The following is a 12,457-nucleotide window of genomic DNA, read 5'->3' on the forward strand; positions in this document are numbered from 1 at the left end:
TTTCTAATTTTTTAATTTAATAAATTAAGTTATTAAGAATTGTTTAATTTTAGGTGCTTCATTATCATTATCATGATTTTTATCATTATCATTAAGTCAAAATTATTTATTATTATTTATTTATTTATAATGGCACCAAACCTTGATATTGGTTGGCAATTTGGTCAAATTGTGGGTGATAATATAAAACAATACGATGCAAATTTTGTGGAAAAGTTATAACCAAAGGAATTACAAGATTAAAACAACATATTGCACATGTTACTGGAAATGTTGAAATATGTCACAAAGCTCCTAAGGAAATATCATCAATGTTAAGAAAACATCTTCAAGACTCTTAAGGCAAGTAGAAGTTCAATGCAAAGAAAAAAACAAATAGCCTTAGATTCAATTACACAAAATATATGTGGATCAGAAAGTGGTAGTAGTGGTGGAGATGACATAGAAGATATAGAAAATCGAGAAATACAAAAAGTCATCAAAGAAAGTCTTAAAACAAGAGCGGAGCAAATGCGTAATCGCTATGGTCAAGGTAAAATATATAAATAATATTTTAAATTTATGTGTATATATCTTATCAATTTAATGTACTTAACTACTCCAAATTTTATAATTATAGGATTTTCTGGTTCATCATCTAGCTTAGATCCTAGTTTGAAAAAAGGGATGTCTCGAAGCTTTAGTGTAAGAGAGGATTCTTGATTACCATCAAAAGGAATTGACTCTTTTATGTTTCCCACAAAACAAAAGAGTCTCAAAAACAAGTTTGGTGCTGAAAAAGTAAAAAATGTTGGTAAGGCAATATCGAAATGGTTTATATATAATGTTATTCCATTTAATGCAGCAAATAGTGGTCCATACTATCAATCCATGATAAACAACATTGTTGAGGCACAATAATGTGGATGAGGTGGATGAGATAAATGGATATTTGAACACTTTAAAATCAAAATGGTCAAAGTATGGGTGCACAATAATGTGCGATGGTTGGAGCACACACAACAACCATCCAATCATAAATTTAATGATATATTGTGACCGCAACATGGTATTTCATAGTCCGTTGATTGCACCAACAAAGCAAAGACAGCTGATTTTATTTTATCTTTATTAAGTAAAATTATTGACAAAATCAGAGAGGAAAATATTGTCCATGTAGTCACATATAGTGAAGGTGCAAATAAAGCGTCTGGTGCCAAATTGATGATAGAAAGGCAACATTTGTTTTGATCCCCTTGTGCAACATCTTGTATTGATCTCATGCTAGCAGATATTGGTAAGACAACAAAAGTAAAAAAAAGTGTGTTGAGAAAGCCAAGCAAATAACGAGCTTCATATATAACAGCGATAAAGTTTTGAATTTGATGAAAACATTTACAAATGACCATGAATTATTGAGACTAGGAATAACCCGATTTACGACAGAATTTATTTCAATTGAAAATCTTGTTCGGCATTCTTCATATTTAAAAAGAATGTGCACTTCTGGTGATTGAGAAACATACAATAATACAAGAAAACGAAGGGAAAAAGCATAAAACATTGCAAGCATCGTAATGGATGGAAGATTTTGGAAGAGAGCTCGTGATATTTGTGCTGCAATTGAACCATTAGTAAAAGTTTTGAAATTAGTTGACTAAGATTAAAAACCAACAATGTCAATTATCTATGAAGCAATGGATAGAGCAAAAATGACAATAAAAGATAATACCAGAGATTGGCAATCATATTGGGATATTATTGATAATCGATGGTATAATCAATTACACCAACATCTACATGCGCAGGAAACCATATAATTTATTTGCTTAAATTGTAGAGTACAAAGTATGTCATCAAAATTATTTACAAATTCCTCATTTCTAATTTCATATTATCTTATTGATATTTCAGCATATCTCCTTAATCCGTTACTTCAATATTCTGAAACTTGTGTTTATAATGATGAAGGTAAACGAGGATTAAAGGTTGTAATTAAAATATTAGAGTCAGACTTAAATGCACAAGCTTCAGCCATCAGTCAGGCAATTTTTTTTATGTTCCTATATTTTTTTTCCAACCATAAACAATAATTATTTATTTTTTCTTGTAATTTTCAGAATCTGCCGATGCCAATGATAAAGAACATTCGATTGGATCTTCACGACAGCATATAAGTGTTGAAGAACATATGAAACATTTGCTTTTGAGAGGGAACCAACAAATTCCACTAAGAGTTGATTATGGATCAAGAAGTTATAATTGGGAGTCTCAAGATATTGGGCATGGTCCAATTGGATATCAACAGGTGGATATGGATACTATAGTAGCAATCAACCCAGATATGATTCATATGACAGATCATCTGATTATTTACCATCCTATACAAGTGGAATTAGACATCATAAATCTTAGGGTTATTTTGATAATGCACAGAGTGTAATCCCGGATTATTCAACGTCTCTTGGGAGCAATATTGGACATCATAGTCGTGATCGTGAATCGTCAAGTGGTACTGGTAGTTCTATTGAGTATCATAGTTTTGAATATTACAATCATCGTGATAAAACATTATTACAAAGTTAATCATCTATTTCTGAATATATTTCGTCAACTCAATCAAATGAATATTCATATGGACAATTTAATCCAAATTTATATCAATGCCCATATGTTGAAGATCAATTTAATCAGCATGATACTCAAGGAGAATATAATGAAGATTTGGTTCCTCCTCGTCACTCTTCATGGTATTAGCTTTGATTACGTATAATTATCATTATATTTTTTTCATTATGTTATATTATTGTAGGATAATTATACACTAATGTATTGATTTTGTATGCCTTCGTGTATTTTATTTTTTATTACTAGTTTTATAAATTTTTTGTGATTTTTTGATAAATCCGTGTTGCGACCGTTCCGCGAAATGATATTGGAACTGGAATGGTAGTGTCCGCGACGACGGCCACGATCGTTCCGACAAACCATGGTCGACACAACAGAAATAGTATGCTACGTCAAGCACTTAGATCATTATGCCACTTGATAATTTGTTGTGTTCCATACCTCAAATTCAGACCCATCTTGGTTATCCTTAGCTAAGTCCGAGTAGCATAGATAGCAACCAGGACTTGCAAATTACAATATCATCTTAGGATTTCTTTTTGATAGCCATGAAACCATTGATCACAATTTTTTTCCAACTCTCAAACTCTAGACAAAACTCTGCCCATGAAAAAACCAGTCATGTTCAGTCTCAAGCCCGAATAAAGGAGGAGGATTGCATTAGGTTGTCATCCAGCATTAAAACTATGACAAATATTCAATGAATGAATCCATTAAATTATTGTGCTAATGCTAGGTTGTTCCTTGGAAGGAACACGTTGCAAGATCCGACTGTAACGTCTCGGCAAGGACCGCTTCATCTCCAGAACTTGGATGTAGTGCTAAATATGCAAGAGTTCGCGTTGCAGGGTCCGACTATAAGGTATCAACAAGGACTACTACATCTTCATGAGAACTTGGATGTAGTGTTAAATAGGCAGGAATTCTAATACCATAAGTTGGGTAAAAACAAATATAAAAGGAAAACTAATAATCTAAGATTTTGAACATGAAATATAAGAACCTTCACTAGTAAATCAATGAAGGTAGTAGATACAATGATTAGGAGAAGAATTAGTATTTTGTGTGTACTAGAGACAAAATGGATAGGCGAGAAGGCAAAGATGATAGAGAATTCAGATTTTAAATTATGATACAGGAAAAAGTAAAGCAATAAATGGAATGGACATTGTTGTAGATAGTTCATTAAAGGATGAATTTGTTGTAGGAGTAGTCGGAAAGGGGATAGAATTATAACCTTTAATATAATAGTGGCGAAAGAAACTATAAACATAATTAGCGTATATGCACCGCAAGTAGGATTAGATAAAGTTACCAAATCAAGGTTTTAGGACGACTTAGATGAAGTATTATAAAATATTCTGCCAAATAAAATGATTTTAATAAAATGTGATCTAAATAGGCATGAAAAATGAAAAATATGAAAGGGTACATGGGGTTATGGGTTTGAAACGAGAAATGAAGAAGGGAAAGCTATATTAAATTTTGTGATCGCATATGATGTTATATTAGCTAATACGTTTTTTAATAAAAGATAAGAACACTTAGTGATGTTCAAAAGTGAGAATAATAAATCGCAAATTGACTTTCTTATAGTTAAGAAAAAGGATAGAAAGATTTATAAAAATTGCAAGGTCATCGAGAAAGTTTAACTACCCAACATACGTTAGTAGTGTTGTATATACGTCTCAAGCATAATATCAATAAAAAGAAAAAATATACGACTCCTAGAATTAAGTGGTTAGAAGTTAAAGGATGAAAAAAATATATATTTAAGGAGAAGGTAGAAGTACAAGCATTAAGTGAAATATATGGTGACTCTAATACGACATAGGATGAGATAGTATCAAAGTTGAAAATAGTAACTAAGAGTGTACTCTGTGAGTCAAAAGGACATGCACCACTAAGTAAGGAATCTTGGTGGTGAAATGAGAAAGTATAAAAGAAAGTGAAAGAAAAACGAACAACTTATAAGGAATTATATATTTGTAAGAATGAGGAAAACTTAAAATAATATACAATAGCCCAGAAAGAGACTAAGAAAGTAGTGAATGAAGCAAACAATAAAACTTTTAAACGATTATATCAAAAATTGAAAACAAAAGAAGGGGAAAGAGACATGTATAGAATAGCTAAAGTGAGAGAAAGGAAGACAAGAGATCTTATTCAAATTAAATGTATTAAAGATGAATATAACAGGCTACTAGTAAACGATGGAAAAATAAAAGAGCGATGGAAGAAATATTTTCATCAACTTTTTAATGAAAGTTTAGGTGACCAACTTAACTTAAATAATTTAAGTAGGTCAAATGAGTATAGAAATTTAATGAGTCATACCATGAAACTTTGGGAAAAAGTAATAGAAAAGAGATTAAGGAACCCACGGTGACTAAAAAACAATTTGGGTTCATGCCTGGAAGGTCGACAATAAAATTTATACATCTTCTTAGACAACTAATTGAAAAATATCAAGAGTAAACACAAGATCTACACATGGTATTCATTGACTTAGAAAAATCATATAATAGAATTCTAAGAGAAATTATATGGAGAATTCGAGAAAAGAGAGGTGTTAGCGTAACATATATTGAACTAATTAAGAATATGTACGAGAATGTAACGACCAAAATAAAACTTCAGGTGGAGTAATGGAAGCATTTCCAATAAAGATAGAGTTGCATCAAAAATCAGCTCTAAGTCCCTATCCTTTTACACTAATTATGGGCAAACTCAATACACACATTCAAGGTATAGTACTGAGGTGCATGTTGTTTGCAAATGATATTATTTTGGTAGATGAAACACGTGAAGGAGTAAATGCTAAACTAGAATATGGACGGGAAACATTATAAGGGAAAGGTTTTAGGCTTAATAGAATAAAGACAAAAAATATGGAATTTAAATTTAGCAATATTAGACATAATGAGACAATTGTTAAGATAAGAGATGATGAGTTGCCCGGAACCGAGAGGTTTAAATATTTATGATCATTTTTGCAAAACGATGGAGGGATTAAGAGAGATGTCTTACACAAAATATAAGCAGGATGATTGAAAGAGAGCATTGGGTATTTTATGTGACCATAAAGTACCTCTAAAAAAAACTTAAAGGAAAATTCTATAAAACCGCAGTTAGACCTGCTATGTTGTATGGAGTTGAATGTTGAGATATGACTAGAGCATATGAGTAGAAGATGAGAGTTGCAGAGATGAGAATGTTAAGGTAGATATGTGGACATACGAGAATGGATAGAATAAGAAATGAGAACATTAAAGAAAAAGTCGGAGTTGCATCTATTTTGGGAAAACTCCAAGAGACGCGTTTAAGATGGTACGATAAATGCTCCAGTTAGGCGATGCAAACTATAACAAATATGCATATCAAACGAGGAAGAAGAAGATCAAAAAAGACTTGGTTAGCAACAATAAAACAAAATAAAATTTATTTAAATATAGATGATGATATAGTAGAAGATAGAGTCCAATGGCGTAAAAGGATTCATATAGCCGACCTTACGCAGTGGGATAAGGTTTGGTAGTTGTTGTTGCTAATTGATCATTTTTAATATCAAAAAGTAAATTTTCCCCTTCAACATGAAAATTTAAATATTATATCATCTTATGAATCAAATTATATATTTTTTTAATTCAGGCATGTATTCAGACCCGATTATTCTAGGAGATGAGCGACTTTCCCCTAGTTAGCCCACTGGGTAAATCTGGAAGCGCTCACATCAGTAGTCAACCTCCATAGCTCACCCCCATTGTAGAGGCGCGTATGTTTGTTAATTGAGTAATCGTACATTGTGTCATTGGCACAGCCGCTCCATCAATTATTAGCTTTGTTGCATGCCCCAAATGGTTCAAACCATGGTACTCTAAGAATCCATCAAACGCCTTACCGCTGCACCATGCTCGAAGGCACTTATGAATCAAATATTGGTTGTTTAATATATAATGTGTGATGTGTGATTATTGAGTGGTGTCAGATTCATAGTTAGTGTGACTCCAAGTGCAGAGGTTTTAGATAAACTATAAACCTGTTGGATGGGCAAATTTGAGGGTTCACTTTGATTTGACTCGGTCCCGATGACTTAAGAGTAAAGTCTCATCTAAATGTGAGTTAGATGGAACATGACTTAAATGAAGTCCGACAAAGAACCTCAATTTTTCTTATTGCATCTTCTGTTTGGCTTGTTCTAAATTAATTGTACTCTTATATGCATCCATTGCTCATGCCATAAGATTGCTGATTTTCATTAATTTGCATTCATGTGGAGTCACATGATCTATGTTGATTATAGTGATTATTATACATGTTCTCAGGATTGTAATGCATTGTGGCGGTGTATCATGTTGATATTGGTGAATCATGATGTCATGTTTGCATCATACTTAGTTGTGTTGGTTGATATGTGAGGATTATTAATGGTAGTAATGTCATGATCAAAGACTTTGGCCATTTTGTTTTTGGAACTGATTGTTTGGCTTCCAATCCTTATATATTGATTATTCGTATAGACTTTCAATTCGATGTTTGGACACAACAGAAACTGACAATAGTGTGTATATTTATACTCCTGTTGGGCTAGCATGTACCACTCTAAAGGAGTGAGTGGGTAAACTTGAATGATTTGGGTTCATGATTGCCCATGATTTTAATTATATATCATGATTTAAGATGTGTGCAAGAGGTGTTTGAATTTTTCATTCCGTTTTTGTTTATCATACACACTCGTGTAGGTTGGTTGTAGTGATATAGTGATTAGTGATGTAATGCACCTATTAGTTGCTGAGACATAGTGATGTGTGGTAACATTGCTGATGGTGTTGATGATGTACCCATGTTGATGATCATCTTCTTGTTGTATTTCTATTTGGCATATTTGTGCTTAATCCTTGTTTTACCTACCAATTTCATAATAGGGTTAGTTGCCGCATAGAGATACTATCTACCTTTATATTTTTCTCTAATTAATTATTAGTAATTGTTGCATCAAGATTATGCACACTTAGGCATGTCTACTAGTTGGTAGATTGAACCAAAAGGAGGATTATTTACTGCTACAATAACAACCAAGCCTTATCCTACTAGGTGGGATCGAGGATTATTTACTAAGAATTAAAAATAATATCAATTGAAAAGGTAAACATAAAAAAATATATGTAATAGCTAAGGGTGGCATGGAGCAGTGAACATATAATCTAAGTCCAGTTCAAATAAACAATATACAACAAATTTAAAGCAGGAAATGTAAGCAACTGAAGTAGAAGGAAACCATAGAAAGCGATTTTGAAATACACAGCAACGAATTTATAAATGATTTTACCAACCTTTCCAAACACTTATTCTTAGAGCATCGACAGAAAGTCCCTCAACGTACTCTCCCAAATATTTCCGAAGTAGATACAAAACCTAGGGTAGTTAAAAAGGGGGGGAAAAGTGAGAGCTTGTCGACTTAGAATTTTAACATGAACTAGCATTAGAATATGATTAATCATCCAAGAAATGGAATGAACAATAGTTACTGTTCTAATAAATGGTTCAGTAAAATGCTCAAAATGAAACCAGTGAAAATCTGTTAAACATATGCTACAAAAAAATAAATAAATAAATAACTAGAGGAGCCACCCTTCTCTCTATGATCAAGGTCCTAACGTGCATATAAAGTGGTTACATGTTCAGTGTTTAAATAAGTGACAGGGTACAACCTTATAACAGATTTCTGTTTTTATCAACCTTTACATTTCATGAAAATGCTACAGACCCTGCAAATGCTTCAGTATATTGTTTTTATCTAGTATCACCAACTAATCTGGTTGTAGATTTATAAAAACAAATGAAAAATAAAAATGAAAATCAAACCTGTTGAGAAAGTCATTGTTCTAACAAAAATGTTTTAATCTAAAATTCATTTCTCAAGAGGTGCAAATTACAAATATAATTTCACACAATCCCTTTTATATTATTCACTTATCTATTTCTGTGGCTTGCCTCAGAATCTTAACTCATAGCACAAGACTATACCAAAGGAGAACATAGTGTTTATCAATGGATGTATGAATCATTACTAGTACTGTTGCTTCAACATCTTCCCGCCACTGACATATTTTTGTGCTCAGATAAATAACCTCTAGTGCAATAGATTTCATAAATTGATTGTTATACTGTTAATAAAACAGAGTCTAGATACTGTTAGCTATTTCTTCGTTGTAATTTTTACTATAACAAAATCAGATCCATGTCAATTTGAGGCTAGGTATGTCAAACACTCAATTAGATCAAAATAAATAAACTAGATTCTATAACTAATCAAAACAAATAATTTAGATTCTATAACTAACTCTGTCTCGACCCCTGGCCAATGATGAAGTTCAGGATTTACATTTTTGTTACTAGTGACAAATTACTAATGATGTTGTAGTAAATGGAACGGGACGTGTTTGTATTTCTGATCCGAGGTGCCCTAACTGCACAGTCCGTCGCCCGGAAGATGAATAAGTAATAGAAACCCACAGAAACCGATAAAGAGCAGAAACCCCGCTAATTATTTCCCTTCGTCGAGAATTCTGGAAATAAATCACAAAATAACTGAAAACGATCGAGCAAATTCTTACGTGAGCTTCAAACATCGTGCCTCCTGAAGGAACGGATTAATAGGGCACGCTAAACATCCATGCCCAAGAAGACTACGATCCATGAAGTAGGCGAGCGCTTCACCAAAGCGGGGACAGAGTATGGCGGGATGGCGATCCTCGAGGTTCCTGATGGCGGCGGCATGGATCTCGAAGTAGACAAGGAAGGAGCGGGAGACCTAGGCCAGGGATCGAAGGACTCAAAGACCTGATTGCCGGTGAAGCGGACGAACTTGAAATGAAAGCGAGTTAGTAGATGATCTCGCAGACGTCGACGGCGAGAGAACGGGATCGAGAAAAACAAATCTCGCTAGTCGTGGAAGCGCAGCGGAGACGGAGGCGGGAGAGGCGACGATCTAAAGGCGAGAGAAAATGGTCGAGAGAGAGAGAGAGGAGGCGTTGAGGAGAGGAGAGGAGAGGATTAATGCCGGATTGACAAAATGATGCTTGAAGCAAATATTTAAGGAAATAACACATAATAAAACTAATGACTGTTTGCTTGCTAATGTTAGTAAATTAAAATAGTAATTTACGTATTATTCACAATTGTTGAAAAAATTCAAATATATCGATTAATCAACACAAACTAGTCAGAATTGACTAGGTTACGTTTACCAATATGTTTATGAGTCAAGGTCATAAGTAAAGATATGTATTAGTTGAACATAAATTGGGATGATAAGAAATTATAATACTCATATATTACAGCAATTATTTTTGTCTAATAAAAAAGTGTTTATACATATTGTAAAAATATAGTTGATCAAAAAAAAATAATGAAACTTTAATATTATGGTAAAGAAATTAGTTCCAACTCATTTTGATCTTAGACTGATGATGGTGTGATTTTCTATTTGATCCTTGGTAAAGGTCAAAATGAGACTCAGACTCTTTATAATTTTGATATTTATAAATAAATATTGAATAAATAATAATAATAATTATTATTATTATTATTATTCCTATTTGAGATCGTCAACGAGTGAGTCATTAGTGGGTTGTCTTGAATGTTGATCGAGTTGTCGAACTTCAAGGAAGAACATGGAGGAGAGAGCTAGATCAACAAAAATGTCAATGAGGGAAAAGGAGAGCTAGAATGGAGGTTAGGATTGCTCCAACTCGATCACCCGAATGCTCAAATTAGTCTTTGACGAGAGAGAGGGAGAAGATGTAATGGTTATGTGGGTATATGCATGAGCATGTGTACTTGGCATGTAGGAGCGAGCTCCCTTTTATATCGCTATTGGAGAAAGAACAGTGTCTCTTTCCTCATTAATTGAATGTCATATCATAATAGGAAAAATGCCCTATTGTATCGCTATCGTATCATACAATCATGTCGCCCATATTCTATACTTATAGAAGATCTTGTGGAGTCATGCTTCAATAATTACACTGTTACACTTGTTCTGACAACTCACGTGTTATCTCTTATGACATGCTAGCCCATGTGCTAGGCCAACCAACATAATATTGAAATAGTTGAGCAAAAGGGCATGACTTGTTAAGCAAAAAAATGTCAAATTGATAAGGGTGAAATAATTAGGGGATCGGTGAAGACGAGCGAATAAAGACGAGATGAGTGGCGTTGGCTTGTTAGATCGGTGGAGCTAAGTTGAGCGTTGGCTTATCAGATAGCCAGAGCTAAGCTAAAGGAGTTAAAGAAGCCCGAATTAAAAAAGTCAGGGGAGCATATCCCAAGGAGTTAGGTAGACCAAACTAAAGGAGTTGAGGGAGCTGATCGAGCCCAAGGAGTCAGGTAGACCGAATTGAACGAGCTGAGGGAGCTGATCCCAAGGAGTCGAGTAGATCAAACTGAAGGAGTCCAGATAACTGAGCCCAAGGAGTCAAGTGTCAAGAGTCCATTTTGACTTCCATCTCTGCTTGACCATTAACTAGGCAACTAGAATGAACCTTGTCACATGTAGACCTCTACTATCCTCCACATCATAAGTCTCTCCATCGAGTCTAGTAGAAAGAAGTTTGTGTCTGAATAACTAGTCTGCAATGTGATTTGTTCCACCATTCCATTTAATCTCTAGGTCTAACGTGGTTGAAGAACCTTATCGCTTCACTGGTACTTGCCTAGAAAATCTGTAAATTATGTGTCGTTAATGTGAGTGATATATGCAATGGCATATCTAGATCATGATTAGCATGTCCCATCGACCATCAATGTTGACCCATCCAAGGTTGACATGTGGTAACATCATGCCTAGGATATCAACTCAAGGAGACTGTTGAAATTTTATGGATTCGAGTTCTTGATCTAACAGCTCCATATAATATCGCGCCTTTTTTGCTTCTAAATTGGTCGGCTAAGGATGTAGGCTCGGGCTTTATTAGGGTTACAGAGGGGAGAATGTCGTCGTATTTTCCTTCATCGTTTTCAAGCCCTAGCAGCAATGTCCATTTGCGTCTCCATTGTTTTTCTTCGTAGCTATGAGTTTTCTCGTGACCCTAGTACTTCGACCCTTGATGCTCTATTATTTTCTCATGTCTATTTAATCTACTCTTCTATTCATATCCATGGAGAGTGTTTCCACCCTTTGGTACACATAGCTGGAGTAAGATTTTAATAGGGGATTTAGACCAACTGTGATTGTAGTTCGAAATCCTAACCGACCACTAAATGGTAATCCCGAGTGTCATTGAACGACTGCATCCCTCTCCTCCCGATCTCGTCACTTTTTTTAGGGGTCGACTGTTAGGTGACCTCCGATTTTGTCTCGAGTTTCTTTACAGAGATCTCCCAGTACTTTCATATCTCCTTCCAACAGCTAGCATTCAACTCTTTTCAATTGCTCTAGGGTGTGGTCAATACCTTCCATTTGTACCAAATACCCCTCACACCCTAGGCCTTTTATATTTCTTCTACCCAAAGAAGATGGGTGTTGGGATCTTCTACTTCACATTCAGACCTCACTGTTACTTCCTGGTTGAACTACCGACCTCATATAAGGGATAGAAATCTCATTATGTATTCATCCAACCTCCTACTTGTTGGAGCAATCTAGGTGCCCTAAGTTTTGATGTTTGGGCAAAGGTTTAAGTTAGGTTTATTGTTGTATTTGATATGCATTGTGAGTGTGCAGGATACAGGTACAACAAGGAAAGTCCAAGGGTGAGTCATGGCGGTGTAAGTCCAAGCATGTAGTCTTGGCAACGTAAGTCCAAGTGTGATCTTGGCAAAGGAGGAAAGTCCATGGATGAGT

At 34.4% G+C, this 12,457-nt stretch overlaps 1 pseudogene; it reads right to left on the bottom strand.

Annotated features, from left to right (window-relative positions):
- Positions 1 to 9,683, bottom strand: part of LOC121989509 — an 89,862-nt pseudogene extending 80,179 nt beyond the window's left edge.
- Positions 9,684 to 12,457: the final 2,774 nt, after the last annotated feature.

The sequence above is a fragment of the Zingiber officinale genome, chromosome 6B (genome assembly GCF_018446385.1).
Source record: "Zingiber officinale cultivar Zhangliang chromosome 6B, Zo_v1.1, whole genome shotgun sequence".
In the NCBI taxonomy this organism is placed as follows: Eukaryota; Viridiplantae; Streptophyta; class Magnoliopsida; order Zingiberales; family Zingiberaceae; genus Zingiber; species Zingiber officinale.